Source organism: Dendropsophus ebraccatus, chromosome 12 (genome assembly GCF_027789765.1).
Source record: "Dendropsophus ebraccatus isolate aDenEbr1 chromosome 12, aDenEbr1.pat, whole genome shotgun sequence".
NCBI lineage: Eukaryota > Metazoa > Chordata > Amphibia > Anura > Hylidae > Dendropsophus > Dendropsophus ebraccatus.
In genome coordinates, this window is record NC_091465.1 from 15,683,632 (window position 1) to 15,702,846 (window position 19,215).

At 42.5% G+C, this 19,215-nt stretch overlaps 1 protein-coding gene across 3 annotated transcripts in view; it reads right to left on the bottom strand.

Moving 5' to 3' along the window:
• Window positions 1-19,215, bottom strand: part of KIRREL3 (kirre like nephrin family adhesion molecule 3) — a 590,858-nt gene that overhangs the window by 426,260 nt on the left and 145,383 nt on the right. Inside the window, exon 1 of one of the 3 annotated variants that reach the window (XM_069948170.1) lies at window positions 1,536-1,554. The exons of the other annotated variants lie outside the window; for them this stretch is intronic. The gene's annotated coding sequence lies outside the window, so the exon portion shown is untranslated. Of the gene's footprint in view, window positions 1-1,535; window positions 1,555-19,215 lie in introns of those variants that run through there. 3 annotated transcript variants of the gene reach the window in all.

Genomic DNA, 19,215 nt, shown 5'->3' on the forward strand with positions numbered 1-19,215 from the left:
GAAAAGCGACGGATTTGCAAGTTGATATCCTATGTGCTTATAGTATAATGTATATCTCTCAGCCCTAAAGAGGGTTGGAATATCCTTCTATTACTCACTCTTCTATAGGGCAGGACTGTGTGAGCAAATAGCAAGCAGCTCTGGCATTACCAATGGCCCAGATTTACTAAAACTCATTCTTAGGCAGTATAAACGTAGACTGGAGAGTCTAGGGATTTATAAAATGGACTATATCTATGGCTATGTTCACTTACCGTCTATTTTTGATGTCTGTCTTTTAGGACGGCCATTATTTTGTGGCCAAATAATGGACGTTATTTTATGACAGCCGTGAATGTACAAATAATCTCCACTTGGACTCAAAATGGCGGCTGGCAATTAAATAGCCTATGATTGAAAAAGTGTGCTGTGGCCTATGTGCTAAATCATAAAAAACTGAATCTACAAAGTGCTTAAAAGGGTTGGCCACTTTATATTAAAATTACACATAGAGATAAGTAGCCTCATAGAGAAAAAAAAACAGATTCCCCTCCTCCAGGATGTGCTGTCCTGCTCTGTGGTGAGTCTGTCCATAAGATGGCTGACATGGAGGAGCATGTGAGCATGCCCCGCCCCCAGTGTCTACCATAGGCATATACAGGCTCAGTGTTGGACACTTGGGGGCAGGGTCTGGTCACATGCTCCTCCATGTCGGCCATCTTATGGACAGAAACACCACAGAGCAGGACAGCACAGCCTGGAGGAGGAGAGTCTGATTTTAGCTCTATGAGGTACACAGGGAGCTGCTGTCAGTAAATACTGTGCGTACACTTACTAATACTGTATACTGAATAACTTTACCTAAAAAGTGTCTAACACCTTTAACAGTATACATGCACTGATTCTCTTAAAGGGGTTATTCACCGCTACAAAAACATGGCGACTTACTTCCAGAGACAGCACTGCTCTTGACTCCAGTTTCGGTGCAAGTTTTGCAACTTAATTCCATTAAGGTTATAGAGCTGACCTGGCCTGGAGACAAGAGTCGTGTTGTCTCTGGAAGGAAGTGGCCATGTTTTTGTAGCGCTGGATAACCCCTTTAAGGTTAAGGATGGACTCCCCAACTGATTGTCACAACAATTTATGGCATATTATAAATGTCTCATAGATGTGAGCCCACCTCGAGAGTTATAGAAACAGTGTCGCTTGAGGTGCTTTGCTGGTTTCACAACTCTCATTAACTTTTGTGGGAGAAATGGCTGTTTTTCACAATTGTGGCCACCACAAGCAGCTGCTCTTCGTCCTAGAGATAGATGTGAGTCCCGGAGGCGTGATCCTGTGAATATCTCATAAAAGTCTGTGATAGGAATACCCTTTCAGCGTATGTTAACACAGGACTAAATTGCTGCGGGTTTGTTGCACATTTTGATTGCCCTATTGAAGTTAACTGGAAAAATCTATAAGAACATTCCCTTAAAGGGATTTTTCAGCCAACATTATTTTTTTTCCGTACACCTGCCTATGGTATAAAATACCATTTAAGTACTAATACTCACTTTACTGATCCTCTGCTGCTCCCATGCTGACGGTTGTCTTGTCCTGCATCAGTGTCTGGTTACTTGACTAGAGTTATTTTATGTCGCTGCAACCAGTGACCTCAGTGGTATCAATCCGTCACCCCTGCAGCCAGCGCAGATGCCTATACAAGATGGTAACCCTGTGCGGTAATGCGGTGCGGTACAAGCTTCCTCTGCAATTCTTGGTAAACTGGCCGAAGTGGTCACAAGTAGTGTTGAACGAATCTGTCAAAATGGTCGGGTTCGTCAATGTTATTTGTACGCTCAGTATTTGATTTTCCACAGCTGCAAAAGATGGATACCGCCCTGGTTCTAGGACTCCCTAGAGGGGCATACATCTTCTGCAACCATGGGGAATCAAAGGCTGAGTGGGTGGGTTTGGATAACATTGCCGAACCTGAAAATTTTTACCAAGATGGGTTGAGATGGGCGAACCTCCCAAAATTTGTGCCGCCAAGATTCTCTTTCAATTCAGATTTGGCCCTAAAATCAAGAGGCTGAGTACAGATGAATACGATTATTTAGTACAAATGTCAATGAATTCAATTCGTCCTGAATTTGCTCATTTCTTGTCAAGAAAACACATCCTCTGGAGCCTGGTGACCAGAGACTGGTGGGAGGACCAGAAAAGCGTCAGTATGGGAATGGCAGGGGCTACTACATTTCTTCTGTAAGAGATCTATCGAGGCTGGAAACCCCTGGAAAGATGGAAAGATTCTAGTAAATTCAGCCCCAGGTTATCAGGACAATAGGATGTTTGTGAGACCATTGCTGTATCAGTGGGACCAATAACACTTACCACTAGAAATGAGCACAACGCCTACCCCCTAGGGCTGCATCCAACTTTGTCAGTCATCAGTTTTCAAATTCAAATGCTGAGTGAGTGGACTTGAGTTGTTCAAGTTGTTTACATATCTACTTCGAAACGTTTACTATCGGACTCTCCATCTCCAATGAAAGTCTTTCCCTCGCCCCCTGTATTAGCACACATGGAAAAGTATATATATATATATATATATATATATATATATATATATTAGTATATCTAACAATATCTCGGAGTTGAATGTAGTTTAAGTGAAAGAAGTAGCTGCAGGTGTAATAGCTTCATAAAGTCCTGTCAGATTTACTTCTGCTGGGAACAAATTTCGAGCGTTTTACTTTAATGCGATGCAAATGAGGACAATGATATTCCTCTAAGTTAGGGCTTAAAAATAGGAGGCAGTGAACTGTGGAGGAATTGTAAGAAGGTTACACCATCCACAGCTGTCAGAATTCCCGGCCTCATAATGGGAGCGGGGAACGGATCTCAGCATCCCGGCTCGCCGCTCTTTTATTGCCAGCAATATTGCAGTCCTTAGTTTGCCATTCACGGCTCAGCATTAAACTCGTTTTTATTAGGAAATTAAGTTACAATCCCCAATTTATGTCACAGAGCTTAGTAAATCACAGCGATGTGTTGAGGCGATGCATGAAAACTTCTCCATGGGAGAAGATGGAAAATGAAGGGTTTGTGCAAATCACAGTGCAGACCCCTGTCCGCAGGGAGGGAGGGGGGGGGGTCGATCTTGGAGACAGAAGTACTTAAATTTAATAACAAGAGTGGCCATTTTGTTCTGATGCAGAACACGCCGGTGCAGGACTCAGAGACGTTTGATGTAGGGTACTCTATACGAATTGAATGCAATAGAAAACTTCAAAAGGTTTTCCGGACTAGGAATATGTATGTTCCCCTCACTTGCTCTTTTTGATATTCTTTGGATCAGAGAGGCATTGGTATAGGTGACCGATAAAGCCGGCGTGTCCACAAAGCTTTGCTCTATATTACAGCCACGAGGAGGAAACATTCGCAATTGGAACAAAAGCCACCAAGTTCTCCTGTGAAATGCCAAATCCGAGGAATTAATAAACAGAATAAACATTTCTTTATTACACAATGTGGCGGGGATAACCAATGACATTTTCGAGACGATACATGAAATATTCCTACAGGTTCACAAACAAGTAAAGTAAAAAAATCATAAAGGATGTAACAAAGAAGAGAAGGCGGCAGCTAAAGAGGCGCGAAACAAAGGGAAAGTGGAGGCTATAGGGTATAGATTGCACTAGGTGGTTGGGCATCCAATTTTGCCAAAATTTTCCAAATTTCTGAAACTGTTGAAATAACCCTGCAAGATTACAAAGCCTAAGGGCATATTCACATATATGGTGCTGATTTCATTGCCAATACCATAGCAAAACTACGTCAATTTCACACCAAAGAGGCGTCCTATGATCTTCAATGGGAAACTGTATCAGGCAGACAGGACGCAGATGAAAAAAATCTGTGAAAAAATAGTATGAAAATCCAAAATTCAGGAAAGATGCATAGCTTCAAAGTGTCACTTTTATTTAAAGGGACTATCCAGGATAAGAAAAAGTGCAGCTACTTTCTTGGCTAGAATTATCTTCCCCTGGAAAACCCCTTTAACATTTTTTTTTTTTTTAAATGCCACAGAGATGTCAAGTTTTGATGGGTTTGCAAGCTGAGAATGAGCGGATGAGAAGCAATTGGCTAAGTCACTATCTCCTTGGCTCGCTGCATAGGACAAAGTCCATACACTTACTATAAAGTCCTGCAGTGGGCAGCAACATGAGTGGAGAAGCACCTAGCCAACTGCTTCTCCCACTTTATTCTAACAATCAGTGGGGCTCTTGGCACCCACCCATTTAAAACTTTTGACATTTGTAAAGTCCAGAGACACTTCAAGGCTTTGCTAGCATCTGTGTTGGTGGCTCTGTAAGAAGCCTCTGTCACCGATTCCATCAAAAATCCCAGCATTGTCCAAGAAAATGGCACCCACTATTATGGAAACCCAATGGATCCTATTAAAGGGGGCTCTTTGCCTGCTGTTGGTGTCTTACAGGTCTTTCTGCCTGTCAATCATCTCCACAGAGCACGCAGACAGGCAGAGAGCCTAGTGACGGGCGGCTCCCCGCCCAGATGACTAGTTGCTGCCCCTCTTCCAGCCTCGCGCACCAGAATAAAACTCTTTTTCTCCCAATGTAAAGCTACCTCTGGAGCCACGGCTGGTAGCCTCGGGGGTTGTACAGTAGATCTACACTGTGCAGCTGGGAACCATATCAGCAAAATTGTGCCGATTATGGGACACTGTATTTATCGATAAACTCACCAGTATCTGTATTGTTCCACTAAGGACGAGTTGGTATCTTTTAGAGATAAGCGCAACTCGAGCATTTGAACACCGGGGGATAGAGAAGTTGGATGCTGCCCTAGGGAGTCCAGGAAAACATGGCTACACCCATAGACCACAGGCTGTATCCATGTTTTCCAGACTGCCTAAGGCTACATCCAACTGGTATTCAAATGAAAAGAGATCAGACTGGAGCATGCTCCTCTCTAGTATCTATACTGAGCTGCACCCTCCCATCAATCAGATGTAGAAGCAATCAGATGAGCAGCGCCCCCTCTTGGTGACCTCCCGCTGATCTCCTCCCAGCTCCCGCCTGTCTCTTTTTACAAGCCCAGGATTAATTAAACATAAACAGAACGTTACTTATAAAAACCCACAGGGGAACAATCCTCCAAAAATCATAAAAACCCCACACCGAGCGCCTTGTGCTCATGATATATCACAATAGGAGCTTATGTTTTGCAAATAATATCCTATAGATCATCTTTATGGAGCTGAGACAAACTCTGTGATGTTCTAATCGTTGGGAGAACATTATAAAGATGAATGGATTATATTTAATGAGAAGAGATTACCATCCAGACTTGATGAACAATTGGCCTACCCACACAGTCTGGTGATGTGCTCACAATTCCCTGCCTCATTTTTTTTTATATAAACTTGATGGGAGGATTTTTCACCCCCTCTTTTTTTTTTTGCATTTTCCATGCGCGGGTCGTCGTTCGTCAAAACAGAAAAAGCTCCAAAGAGTAATTTTTAAAAATTTTATTTCTGGTTTGAAAGTTCTAACATGTTCAGAAGTTGAAAGGGGAGATTTTACCCGAGAAAAGAACGGCACTGTTTGTTCTTCGCGGTTTCATCTATTCAGCCCGTCGATGATGTTATAACCTCGTATTCATCGTCTCCACATCAGTGAATGTAGAACAGACTCGCCGCTTAGAATGCGCTTTGTGTACAAAGAAGATTTACTAAATGTATCATAGAGAGTGAAACAATGAGCGGCGGCAAAGTGCAGCTAAACGTGATGTTATAATGTCATAGTGTTATAATCTTACAGGTGTTACTCAATATGTTTCGCCCTCCGCAAATGTGAGCTCTGCCGGAAGCGTACCTCTTAATAATACCAACATTGATATCCTCGTGGGCGCTACATCTCGCCTCCTCTTACCAAAAAGTTGCAAGGGTGCGTTCACACCTACAGGATCCGCAGCAGATTTGATGGTGCAGATTTGATGCTGTGTTCAGTTTTTTAAATGAAATCTGCTGCGGATTCGCTGCAGAAAATACGCTGCGGATCCGGTAAGTGTGAACGTACCCTAAAGTACATTCATCCAAGTGGAAATGTTGGTTACATGCTTTAGGCTATGTTCATACGTTGTAATACAACAGCCGTTGGTCGCAATGCCCAACAAAGGCCGCTGTATTATGTGTTCCTCTTTTCCACCTATAGGAATCGTCTGGTCGTAAGGGTGTGAACAAAAATCAATAGACCATTGGCTTTTATTCACACAACGGCTGACAGGACAGCCACGCAGTGTGTGAACAGTCTACTTTCTGAGCCTCAAAAGAACTGTTATGTTTATTTTCTATGTAAGTATTACAACCACAAAGCTTGAAGTGCCTCTGAGTATCACAGTAATCTTGAGTTTGAGCAAATTATTTGTGGACTGTGTTATCTTTGCTGTGCTATTTTCCTTAGTTGGATGGTTACCGTCGTTTTGGGTTGTCAGGAGTTAGGCTCTTGGCTATTGGTTGTCACTACAGATGAACACGACCGGAGCATGCTCGATTCGGATTGCTTGGCAATTAAATACAGGTGGCTGATGAAGTTGGATGCAGTCCTGGAAAACATGGATACAGTCATAGGCCATGTCCATGTTTCCAGGACTCCCTAGGACTGCATCCAACTTCTCCAGCCACCAGTAATCAAATGCCGAGCAATCCGATTCGAGTATGCTCAAGTCCCGCTCATCTCTAGCTGTCACCTTACATGACCACAGCGCCAGCTCCAACAACTCCACAGCTCTGCATAATGAATCTCAGCATCCAGAACCACAGGAACAGTACATCCCACTTTGTCACTGCACCAAGGGACGTATCTTTTGACATGTTTTTTTTAGACATCAAATGAGTTAAGATTAGGGATGGTCCGAACCTGGTTCGGGTCGGGTTCGTACGAATCCGAACACTCGGAAATGATTCCCACTGTCTGCCCTCTCCATGGAGAGGGTGGATACAGCGGGAGGACCGCCTGGAAAACTGGGATACAGCCATAACCATAGGCTGTATCCCAGTTTTCCAGGCGGTCCTCCCGCTGTATCCACCCGCTGCACGAAGCGGCCAGACAGCGGGTATCGAATGCCAACCCGAACCTCGGCAGATTCGGACCATCTCTAGTTAAGATCTATCGTAAACAACGCAGTGGGTCACCCATCCAAACACAATCCCCGGTGCCCAACCGTGTGAGCAGTCCCACATTTCTGGATGGATTTCGCCCTTTCAGATGGCCTGAGTGCTCCTATGAATATGTATGGCCGGCCCGTTCCCTACACTGATGAGTGTTGTTACATTGATGCCGCAGAAGCGCCAGGATACTTAACACTTCAATTTCACCCGCTAATCAAGTGCTACAGCGCCGAGTACCGAGCAACACCGCCGCTTATTCCCACATCTCTAATCTGACCTTTTTAGAGAATAATATAACTCACGGAGAATTATAACGTTCTTCCTTTCTTAGACATTAACCTTTTGAAAAATGCTTGCAGGAAAACATTGCATTAGTAGGAGCCGCGTGCGTAAACTCTACGACAAATCCCCTCGCACTGGTGTGAGTGGAGTCAGAGGACAGCGCCAATGCTTGTGCTGTGCGCCAATCAGATAGATAAATAGATGTGGTGTATGAGTGCCAGGATAAGAGATGTCACCCTGAGGAGGGCACGTGTTGGTGCCGGGGCTCCATGTCCTTGGCGGCACCTAAATTTACGCTGCTCCACGCGGTATGATGAATGGTCCTGCTCCGTCCTCTGACCTTTCATTCGGGACTGCCTCTTGTGCCCGTGCCAAGTGTTTGCGAGTTTTCCTGACAACATTAACCTAAATCACCTCTGCTGGGAGAAGATGCTATTAATCTACAGATGTTTCTAGAAAATAGTCGTCTTTCATCTTCCGGTCCAGTCTGGAACTTGTTATTTTTTTTTATTTTTTTTTTTTTATTTTAGCACTTCATATCCAAAAGCAAGCGGCATGAAAGCCAGGCCCATATATCCTCTGTGATTGTATATTATTATTTATATGGTGCCAACATACGCTGTAGCACTTTACAATATATCAGTATATTTCTTTTATGGAGCTTTTATAGAGCTATAGGACCATTTCCAGGCTGGAGATTGTAGAATTTATTCATTTTTGAATGAACAGTCACATCCATTATATCGGGACATCAAATGTTCTTGTTTTTTTTTATTTTATTTTGCAATATATCCGGTGGGGTTCCGAGATCATCTACCAACTGCCCTGACCTTTTAGGCTTCTGATCCCAATAACTCTTTATTCTATTTCCTTCAGTATAATGGAGCCCCATAGGCTGCTTCATTCTAATGACCATAGGGATCCCAACTAATAGACAACCACTATGTGCAGGGGGTGTTCACTAGCACAGCAAGAGCCCAGGTAAGTCCAGCCCATGTCATCTTTATCTATTGGCTGTCAATCAAACAGAGTAGAGGGACATGGGCTGCACCTACCTGGCCTCTTGCAGTGGTGGGGAACACCCACATGGCACTTAAACTGTCACTGTCATTAATTTTCAAAATCTAAATCAACAGTAGATGTAATATAAAGCAAGTTTGCAATTTAAATTCATTATTTTATTTTTTCAGTTATCATGGAAAACGGCACGGCACTTCCTGCTTTCTGACTCTTTTTTTCTCAAAGACTGGACCTGGATACAGTAAGTATAGCTGTTATATAGCTGCCTTCAGGAGACTGGACCTGGATACAGTAAGTATAGCTGTAATATAGCTGCCTTCAGGAGACTGGACCTGGATACAGTAAGTATAGTTGTTATACAGCTGCCTTCAGGAGACTGGACCTGGATACAGTAAGTATAGCTGTTATATAGCTGCCTTCAGGAGACTGGACCTGGATACAGTAAGTATAGCTGTTATATAGCTGCCTTCAGGAGACTGGACCTGGATACAGTTAGTATAGCTGTTATATAGCTGCCTTCAGGAGACTGGACCTGGATACAGTAAATATAGCTGTTATATAGCTGCCTTCAGGAGACTGGACCTGGATACAGTTAGTATAGCTGTTATATAGCAGCCTTCAGGAGACTGGACCTGGATACAGTAAGTATAGCTGTTATATAGCAGCCTTCAGGAGACTGGACCTGGATACAAGTAAGTATAGCGGTTATATAGCTGCCTTCAGGAGACTGGACCTGGATACAGTTAGTATAGCTGTTATATAGCTGCCTTCAGGAGACTGGACCTGGATACAGTAAATATAGCTGTTATATAGCTGCCTTCAGGAGACTGGACCTGGATACAGTTAGTATAGCTGTTATATAGCAGCCTTCAGGAGACTGGACCTGGATACAGTAAGTATAGCTGTTATATAGCTGCCTTCAGGAGACTGAACCTGGATACATAAGTATAGCTGTCATATAGCAGCCTTCAGGAGACTGGACCTGGATACAGTAAGTATAGCTGTTATATAGCAGCCTTCAGGGGACTGGACCTGGACACAGTAAGTATAGCTGTTATATAGCTGCCTTCAGGAGACTGGACCTGGATACAGTAAGTATAGCTGTCATATAGCAGCCTTCAGGAGACTGGACCTGGATTTCTGGTAAGTACAGCTTTGTTTTACAGCAGGATAACAACAAAAAAAATTAATGTAAATTGCAAACTTGCTTTATATCACATCCACTGTTGATTTAGATTTTGAAAGTTATGACAGGCTCATTCGAACAACAAAAAGGCCTATATCTCAGCACTAGAATAGACTATGGTGATAATCCAGATATGCCCAGACGTCTGCTGAAAAAACCTATCAAGCCATGGGCGCATTTACATCTATACTGACGGGTCCACTTTAAATATTTGGGAAATTGCACTCTGTGTATGCCAGTCTATGGCCTTCTCATAGTAACAAACGTCAAACTGACTCTATATAAATATATACATGTTTAGCACCACATTGCCTGCACCAGTATTGAAAGGGTTCATGGGCGGTCGTAGAAGCTGCAAAAAATTGGATTTTGTTGATCCAGGTTAAGATTCTTCCTATTGGACCAAGAATAAACCTTTATGAGGATGCAATTTTTGCCAGGGCACCTCCAGTATGGATCTGGTGGTCATGCACAGCCCTCTTAGATGGGCCATGATGGGACGCAATGTTTTCTATCCCTCAAGCAGTCTGGAGGATGGAAACATGATGAAGATTTCTCATTCCCATTGCGGAGAAGCAGCGCCTGTGTTCTGACACCTCTTCTCCATTGACCTGATGTATTTTGCATTTCCTCCCTTCTGTACATAATCTTCTGTTTTTGCTCCCAGCCTTCCTTCTGATTTATCCTCCTCTTGCAGATTTCACTCCCTGCTTTCTAGTCTGATACATATTAAAAAACATTTTGATACTTCATATGGAGCGACTTCCTTCTTATCTGCGGCGTCACCGTAAACCGGCGCTACAGCCGCATTTCAAGGAACGCTTTACTTACAAGGCTGCTGGCTACAATTGTCAGGACTGTGAATCTGTGCCATGTCCTGGAGAGATTGAAGTGTGTTGTACCTAGATTACTTGGAGTTTCAGAAGAAACCAGATAAGCTTCTTGTCATTACATTCCTTAATCCCCAGGCCAGTGCCGGCCGCAGCCATGCCTCCTCATAATGCTGACTATCTCCCCACTCATATTGGGGGGGGGGGATATTTGGGGGTCTTTAGGAATCATACAGCTATCATTCCTACAGGGATCTCATCTTCCCAGGACAGGAATAGATGTCTTTCTGTATTGTGGGTGCAGAGCTCCACGTCCAGGCGGTGGTTTGTAGAATTATTATTTCTACAGAATATATCATTCTAGGTTCACACTATGTGACAGTGACTTCCATAATAACGGACATCATTGCTCAAAAAATGTCCGTTATTGTTGGTATTAGGGTGCCTTCACACACACCGGATCCGCAGCGAATTTGATGGCGCAGATTTGATACTGTGTTCAGTTATTAAGATCAAATCTGCTGCGATACGTTGTGGGTGAAGCTACCATTAAAGGACGTTATTTTCACAATGACGGCGCTTATTATGAAAACTTAGTCATAGTCTGGAACGTCCAGTAGATCTGTGACCTGCAAATTAGGATGAAAAAAAAAGAAAAAAGCTTTTCATTGGCGCCCGTTGAAAAGTGTGAACTGTGGTCTTTATCCCTATTAAAGGGGTACTCCAGCGAAAATCTATATCTTTCAAATCAACTGGTTTCAGAAAGTTATATAGATTTGTAATATACTTCTATTTAAAAATCTCCAGTCTTCCAGTACTTATCAGCTGCTGTATGTCCTGCAGGAAGTGGTGTACTGTTTCCAGTCTGACACAGTGCTCTCTGCTGCCACTTCTGTCCATGTCAGGAACTGTCCAAATCCTTATAGAAAACCTCTCCTGCTCTGGACAGTTCCTGACATGGACACAGGTGGCAGCAGAGACTGGAAAGAAAACACCACTTGTTGTAGAACATACAGCAGCTGATAAGTACTGGAAGACTGGAGATTTATTAATAGAAGTAAATTACAAATCTATATAACTTTCTGGAACCAGTAAACCCATTTATAATCAATAGAATGCACATTGCATCAGTCTCCCTATGTAAAATAAGCACAGACAGCAGGACATGAGATGGAGCGCCTTGTCAGTCTTCAAGACACCATAGCGCCGCCGCCCCCTAACTTGTGGTTGAACTGGGTATAGCGGTTTCCCCCTTTTTGGACATTTTATAGATAGTGACGTTTCTAAGAAATCTATCTCCTGGCTGCATTATCTCTTATGTATTATTTAATCAGCCTTTATCCATACATGATCCATTAATCCGACCCTTTTTTACAGTCCCCTCTACAATCATCCCTCCTGACAATGGCGCCAGTACAACGTTTCACTCAATAACTGTGATGAATGCATCTAGTCGGGATTAACAGGCAATTGGTGATCCGCTCTTCAGTGGAGATGGATCAGGAGGTCTCCTGTGCGGTGGATGAGTGGTTGGCATTAGAGGCACAGCCAGGGACATGTCACACATACAGGATCATCCTGTCTGTAACGCCACTTTAATTATCTGTTGTATTTATATCAAAGCGTAAAGTGGGGAGGAAGACTGAGGCGCAAGTCTGAACAGAGAACCTGGAGACTCCTAGAGTGACCCTGTATAGTGCATAGAACACTAGACCACGACCTGTTGCTTTCCAATTGTTGAAAAACTACAACTCCCAGCATGCCCTGACAGCCTTCGGCTGTCAGGGCATGCTGAGAGTTGTAGTTTTGCAACTGCAAGAGAGCCACATACTAGGGAACACAGTTATAGAATGAACATTTGATGACATAAGGGTAATGGGGTATGCTGGGAGTTGTAGTTCCACACCAGCCAAAGAGACAGATCGGGGAACTTCGCTACTGCACCGAGATCTTGTATTATAAGGATTATCTATAATTGTAAAAAAAATATGGCTGTTTTTCTTTTTTTTTAAATAGCGCCATTCTTGTCCTCCGTTTAGGTACAGTATTGCATCTAAGTTCTGAGCTAATTTGTGCTCACTTTATAATTGTTAAATTTCTCCATGAATACTCCTTCCTGTCTGGTTTGTACCACTACCTGATTGGTTTCTGCCATTTCCTGTCTGGTTACTGCCACTTCCTGTTTGGTGTCTGCAACTTCCTGTTTGGTTACTGCCACTTCCTGTCTGGTGTCTGTCACTTCCTGTTTGGTGTCTGTCACTTCCTGTGTGCACTGGTATCTGCAGAGAGTTTTTTTTGTAGGGGTTATTTGTAATTAGAATAGCATACCGTCTTTCTTCCAAATAGCAGCGTCACACCTGTCTTTAGGTTGTGTGTGGCATTACAGCTCGGCTCTATTCACTTCAGTGGGGCTAAGTATCAATACCACACACAAACTGAAAACAATAGTGGCGCTGTTTCTGTTAGACCGGGGAGGAAGTGGTGACTCAGAGCACTAAATATCCTCCAGAAGCCTCCAACTTTTAGTTTAATGTAAGGAATCTTATCCAGGGTTAGAAAAACATGGCAGCTTTCTTCCAGAAACAGCACCTCCCCTGCCTTCAGTTTGGGTGTGGGGTTTCGCAGCTCAGTTCAATTGAAGTGAATCGAGCTAAATTGTAATACCACACACAACCTGAGGACAGGGTTGGTGCTGTTTTCCTAAGAAAGTAGCTGTGTTATTTTTCCTAATCCTGGATAACCCCTTAAAGGGCTCTTTATTCTTTAATGGGTGCCTTATGTATTGAAAAGTGTATATGTAAATGACGCCACTTATTATTACTTCTGTCCTTCTAGACCCCAATTATATATTCCTATTTAGAGACATATATCATCAATTCTCGACCCCCACCACCTATGAGGTAACTTTGCGGCAGCAGTAAAGTGACAGTCTGTTTTTATTTTAAAAAAATGTTCATATTATGCCTACAAAACATTAGAATTTTAATATAATTTTTAATTGCTCAGTACAATGAGACAGAAAAGCTAAAAAAAAAAGCATTTCATGAATGTTGAATATATATATATATATATATATATATATATATATATGCTATTTAAAAACAAAAATACCCCTTTCCAAATGATGTGTCCCGTAACCCTCTAACTGTTCCTATGCAGACCTGCGTGTTTCCATGGTTACAGACTACAAACAAGCCCTGTGTGTAGTCTGATCCTGTAGGAGACTACAGTAATGGTGTTTTATGCTGTATATGCTCCATAGATATCTACCCGCATTATTCCTCAGACTTGTGCACGGCACTTTCTCTCCTCACAGGTGATTATTTATCATCAGGTGGAGATACATTTTTCATAAGAACCTCACATCAATTATTCAGACCTTGTGGTCATGTGACTGGTATATCGAATGTCCTGCCATTGATTTGTGGCTCCATGAACGTGTGAGATGTGATGGCTGCGCAGAGTCTCACCCTGAGCATTAACCCTCACTTGGCTGTGCGGCGCCCTGTCAGTGCACAGAAGGCCGGCGCTGCAGAGGTTAATGAGGATTAGGATGGCGACGTTGCATCTACCATGTATTTATCAGTAGCCGGCTGTAATTATCTGTGTGAAGAAACAAATGTATCCGGCTTCATCTTCAGGATTAGCGCCTCTGATCATCCCCGCCACCGCCGCCACCTTTGTTGCTTCTCTTTGCCTGATGAAAGTTTCTGCCATCTGATCTCCTTGTAAAGAATTATAACATCTTGTGCGTTAATTGCTGCCGACCGGGGCGGGTTATGATTTGGGGCCGTCACGTGAAGCCGCAGTAAATTATGGAGCAACTAGTGAGGTTGTTTACATAGGGGAATGATTTCACTTTATTGCCACTCCAGTCTCTGTAGCCGGATGAAATCGGCCTATAAACACTGCTGCTAATACTGAAAGGCTGCAGGCCGGGTGATTTATCAATGGTGCCTCAGATAGGGAACATAAAAAGAGCTTCTAGTGGCCATATAGCAATGCATTGTATTACCATATAGCAATGCATTGTGCTGCACATATACTGTTATATACCACTGCATTGTATTACCATATAGCAATGCATTGTGCTGCACATCTACCACTATATAGTAATGCTTTATAATACTGTATAGCAATGCATTGTGCTGCACATCTACCACTATATAGTAATGCTTTATAATACTGTATAGCAATGCATTGTGCTGCACATCTCCAGCTATATAGCAATGCATTATACTACCATATAGCAATGCACTGTGCTGCACATCTACCGATATATAGCAATGCATTGTGCTGCACATCTACTGTTATATACCACTGCATTGTATTACCATATAGCAATGCATTGTGCTGCACATCTACCACTATATAGTAATGCTATATACTACTGTATAGCAATGCATTGTGCTGCACATCTCCAACTATATAGTAATGCTTTATACTACTGTAAAGAAATGCATTGTGCTGCACATCTACCGCTATATAGCAATGCATTATACTACCATATAGCAATGCACTGTGCTGCACATCTACCTCTATATAGCAATGTATTGTGCTGCACATCTACCGCTATATAGCAATGCATTATACTACCATATAGCAATGCATTGTGCTGCACATCTACTGTTATATACCACTGCATTATGCTACTGTATAGCAATGCATTGTGCTGCACATCTACCGCTATATAGTAATGCATTATACTACCATATAGCAATGCATTGTGCTGCACATCTCCAGCTATATAGTAATGCTTTATACTACTGTAAAGAAATGCATTGTGCTGCACATCTACCGCTATATAGCAATGCATTATACTACCATATAGCAATGCATTGTGCTGCACATCTACTGTTATATACCACTGCATTATACTACTGTATAGTAATGAATTGTGCCGCACATCTATCGCTATATAGTAATGCTTTATACAACTGAATATCAATGTATTGTGCTGCACATCTACCTCTATATAACAATGCATTATACCACCATATAGCAATGCATTGTGCTGCACATTCTACTGCCATATAGTAATGCATTATATTGTGCATTTTGCTCACAACATAGCAATGCATTGTACTGGTGACATATTGTAGCAATGCATTATACTGTGCATTCTACTCTCCATACAGCAAATAATGGTGCTGCACATTGTACTAGCAATGCATTATACTGTGCATTCTACTGGCCATATAACAAAGCAATGTGCTGTGCAATCTACTGGCCATGTAACAATGCATTGTGCTGTGCATTCTACTGGCCATGTAACAATGCATTATACTGCGCATTCTACTGGCCATATAACAATGCATTACACTGCGCATTCTACTGGCCATGTAAAAATCCATTATACTGTGCATTCTACTAAGCCCAGAACAATGCATTGTGCTGCACAGTCGACTGGCCATATAACAATGCAATGTGTAGCACCTTTTTAATGGCCACAGAACAATGCCTTATGCCGTACGTTCTATTAGGCAGCGTATTTTATGGCTCACATAGCAATGAATTGTGCCACGCATTCTTCTGGCCACAAAGCAATGCACTGGTCTGCAGATTGGATGAAGAAGGGTCGCACACAGACATGCTAATGATCATACCAGCAATTAATAGACCGGCGGCCCACCTACTCTCCACAGCCCTCCCTCCACGTCCATGGCCTCCAACACGCTCTGTGTCATCTCTCACCACACGCACGGACAGTCTTATTTATCCTGTGGATTGATGGGCATGCAAGCTGCTTAACTGATATTGCAATCTGTGCTTCAACAGGGCTTACTCCCAACTAATCTCCTTAAAGGATTAATGTGTAGGAAGAAAGCAGACCATTAAACACATCTACGTGTTATTCTCAATGTGTTTCATCCTAGTCTGCGGCTTTGCTCTGTTTCAAGAAAATGCGCAGATCTCAGCATTGTCGCATTTACATTGTCCTGGCAACAATCATCCAGCTCGTCTTTATCCTCAGCGATTTAACTCCCCCCATCTGTTCCATTCTATCCCGATTCCAGAATTACCCTGCGTTATCTGTTTCTCTCTGAAATCGGCGCAGCCTCAACTCTCCACCAGGTGGCGCTGCAGCATTTTTAGTTTGCAGTGCAGCAGCACCTAGTGGTGAGCTTAGGTGCTGCAAGCGGTATACAAGCGATGGAGGCATAGGGTTGGTTGCGACGAAGATTGTCTAGAGCTGGTCAGGAGCTCTGTCTTTAGGAATCCAAGTTGGATAGTAATAGTAAAAAAAATTTTAAAAAAAAATTGCATACTACATTACATATTATCAATAAAATTTTCCTGGATTACATCTATGACCTACATGCTGGAATGCTGGAACCACTCAGACAAAAAAAGACTGCAATAGAATTTATTTCATCCCACTCTGTTGCATTCATCCATACAGCTCTCCCATGAATCTCCTTTTTTCTGTAGGCCTCACTATGCATAGAGTAATACTGAAGATATAATTTCTGCCCTATCTAGGGGACCAGGAGAGCAGTGATATAGTAAATGAATTCAGTGATGTACTGTAGAGGTATACAATGTCACTCACACTGACTCACACTACCTATCTCTGCTGTCTGTAGAGTCTCCTCTATATTCTATGAGATGCAGCTTCACACTGACTTTCTTATCTCCTACTTATAAGAATGAAAGTGAGAAACCTATCACAATGAGACAGACTGATAAAGCATTATGTAGCAATACACTAAAAACTGTAGTGTGAAGTATGGAGAGTTCTATGTCACTGATCTATCATTAAGAGACAGGCTGAAGCTGCATTCCATAGGAATACACAGACTGTAGCGCGAGTTAGGTAACAGATGTTCTATGTTACTTTTTAATCATTGGGAGACATAGGCTGAAGCTGAATATCACAACAATACATTATGACTTAGCAGTGTGAATTAGGGTACAGAAGTTACCGTATAACAAGGAGACAGGCTGAAGCTGCATCTCATATGAATGCACTGAGATCCTGCAGTGTGAGTTACGGAACAGAAGTTCTATGTCACTTATCTATCACAAGTATACTAGCTGAAGCTGCATCTCATAGGAATAAACAGAATCTAAAGTATGAGTTAGGAGACTAAGGTTTTATGTCACTGATCTATCACAAGTATACTAGCTGAAGCTGCATCTCATAGGAATACACAAAATCTAAAGTGTGAGTTAGGAGACTATGGTTTTATGTCACTGATCTATCACAAGTATACTAGCTGAAGCTGCAACTCATAGGAATACACAAAATCTATAGTGTGAGTTAAGGGGCTAAGGTTTAATGTCACTGATCTACCACAAGTAGACCAGCTAAAGTTGCTTCTTATAGGTATACACTAAGACTCTGCAGTATGAGTTAGGGGGCAAGGTTTACATGTCACTTATCTATCACAAGTAGACTAGGTGAAGTTGCTTCTTATATGTATACACTGAGACTCTTGCAGTATGAGTTAGAGGGCAAAGGTTACATGTCAATGATCTGATCCATAGGAGATAGGCTGCAGCTGCATCACATAGGCTCTGCACTGTGATATCAGGAAACAGAAACTTGATGTCACTAATTGAACACAGATTCTGAGCCAAGCCTGTACTGTGGCATCATGGGAAATGAAGACTGCATTAGGAAAGCCGCGTCAGAAAGAAGGAAAGAATAAAAATAGCTGACAACTCATACATGGCACATCAACTAAAATAGAAATACACAACAGCCTCACATTACCCTCTAATAATAGCCTATTCTACACCATATAAGTAAAAGGCAGAGAGCTTCATTAACAAGCTGTACACACTCAGCGTCTTATAAGATGCACAAGTAAGAGTATGCAGATACCACTCCATGTGATTCCGGGACTAACCGCAGCGTGGCACCGGCAGGATGTGACTACAGCTATGACATGAGATTTCTTGTATTTCTTTATATGGGCCAAATATCCTCCATTCTACTCCAGTGGAGCACAATGAAAACCTCCGCTACCTGTCTGCCAGACTTACATCTTTTCTACAAACTGGACAGAGTAGCGAATGTTCTCTTCACTTTGAACATCCTCTGCGGTATGGAAACAGTAGAATAAAGAAGTTCTTGAATGTTCCACAGATTGTTGGATTGAAAAGAAGCTTTTCTTTGCGATTCTGCAGGACTCTGCTCAGTAGATTTGCGGCGGAGCCGGCGTTCCCTAGGGTTTTGCTGCTTGTGTTAATTGGCATGTGTGACTTAGGTGTAGAGTCTTTTATTCTGACATCTGATGCTCCATGACTGTCTTTTAGGCGTAGAGATTAACACAATGTAAACCTGGAGGATTTACGCTTTCACTGTGGTGGATACGGTGACATTCTCATTAAAATCGGACTTCTATTCACTCCTTCCCGCTCGCAGCTCGCAAAAGTAACAGAAGTCAAGTGATCTCTAGACAATGCGAGAAGTCATGATACAAAGAGCTGTTCTGATTATTTCCATGGTTTGCATTTTTTACCACTATTTCAGATTTGTTCATAGCAACAGTCTATATGGAGACAGAAGTAAGTGTACCAGCTGACCCCAGACGACATAAAAGCCGAGCGTCAGCAGTGACCACGACTAGAAGCTTATTCCAGCCTCAGTTACTCCTAGGGTTAAGTGACCCGAGTGGGTTCACATTAAAAGTGACGTTCTAGTTTGGTACCACTTCAAAACCAATATTATTCTACTTCAATAGAAAGTGAAGTCCCTGTATACATATAATACATACTTGGGCCTGCACCAC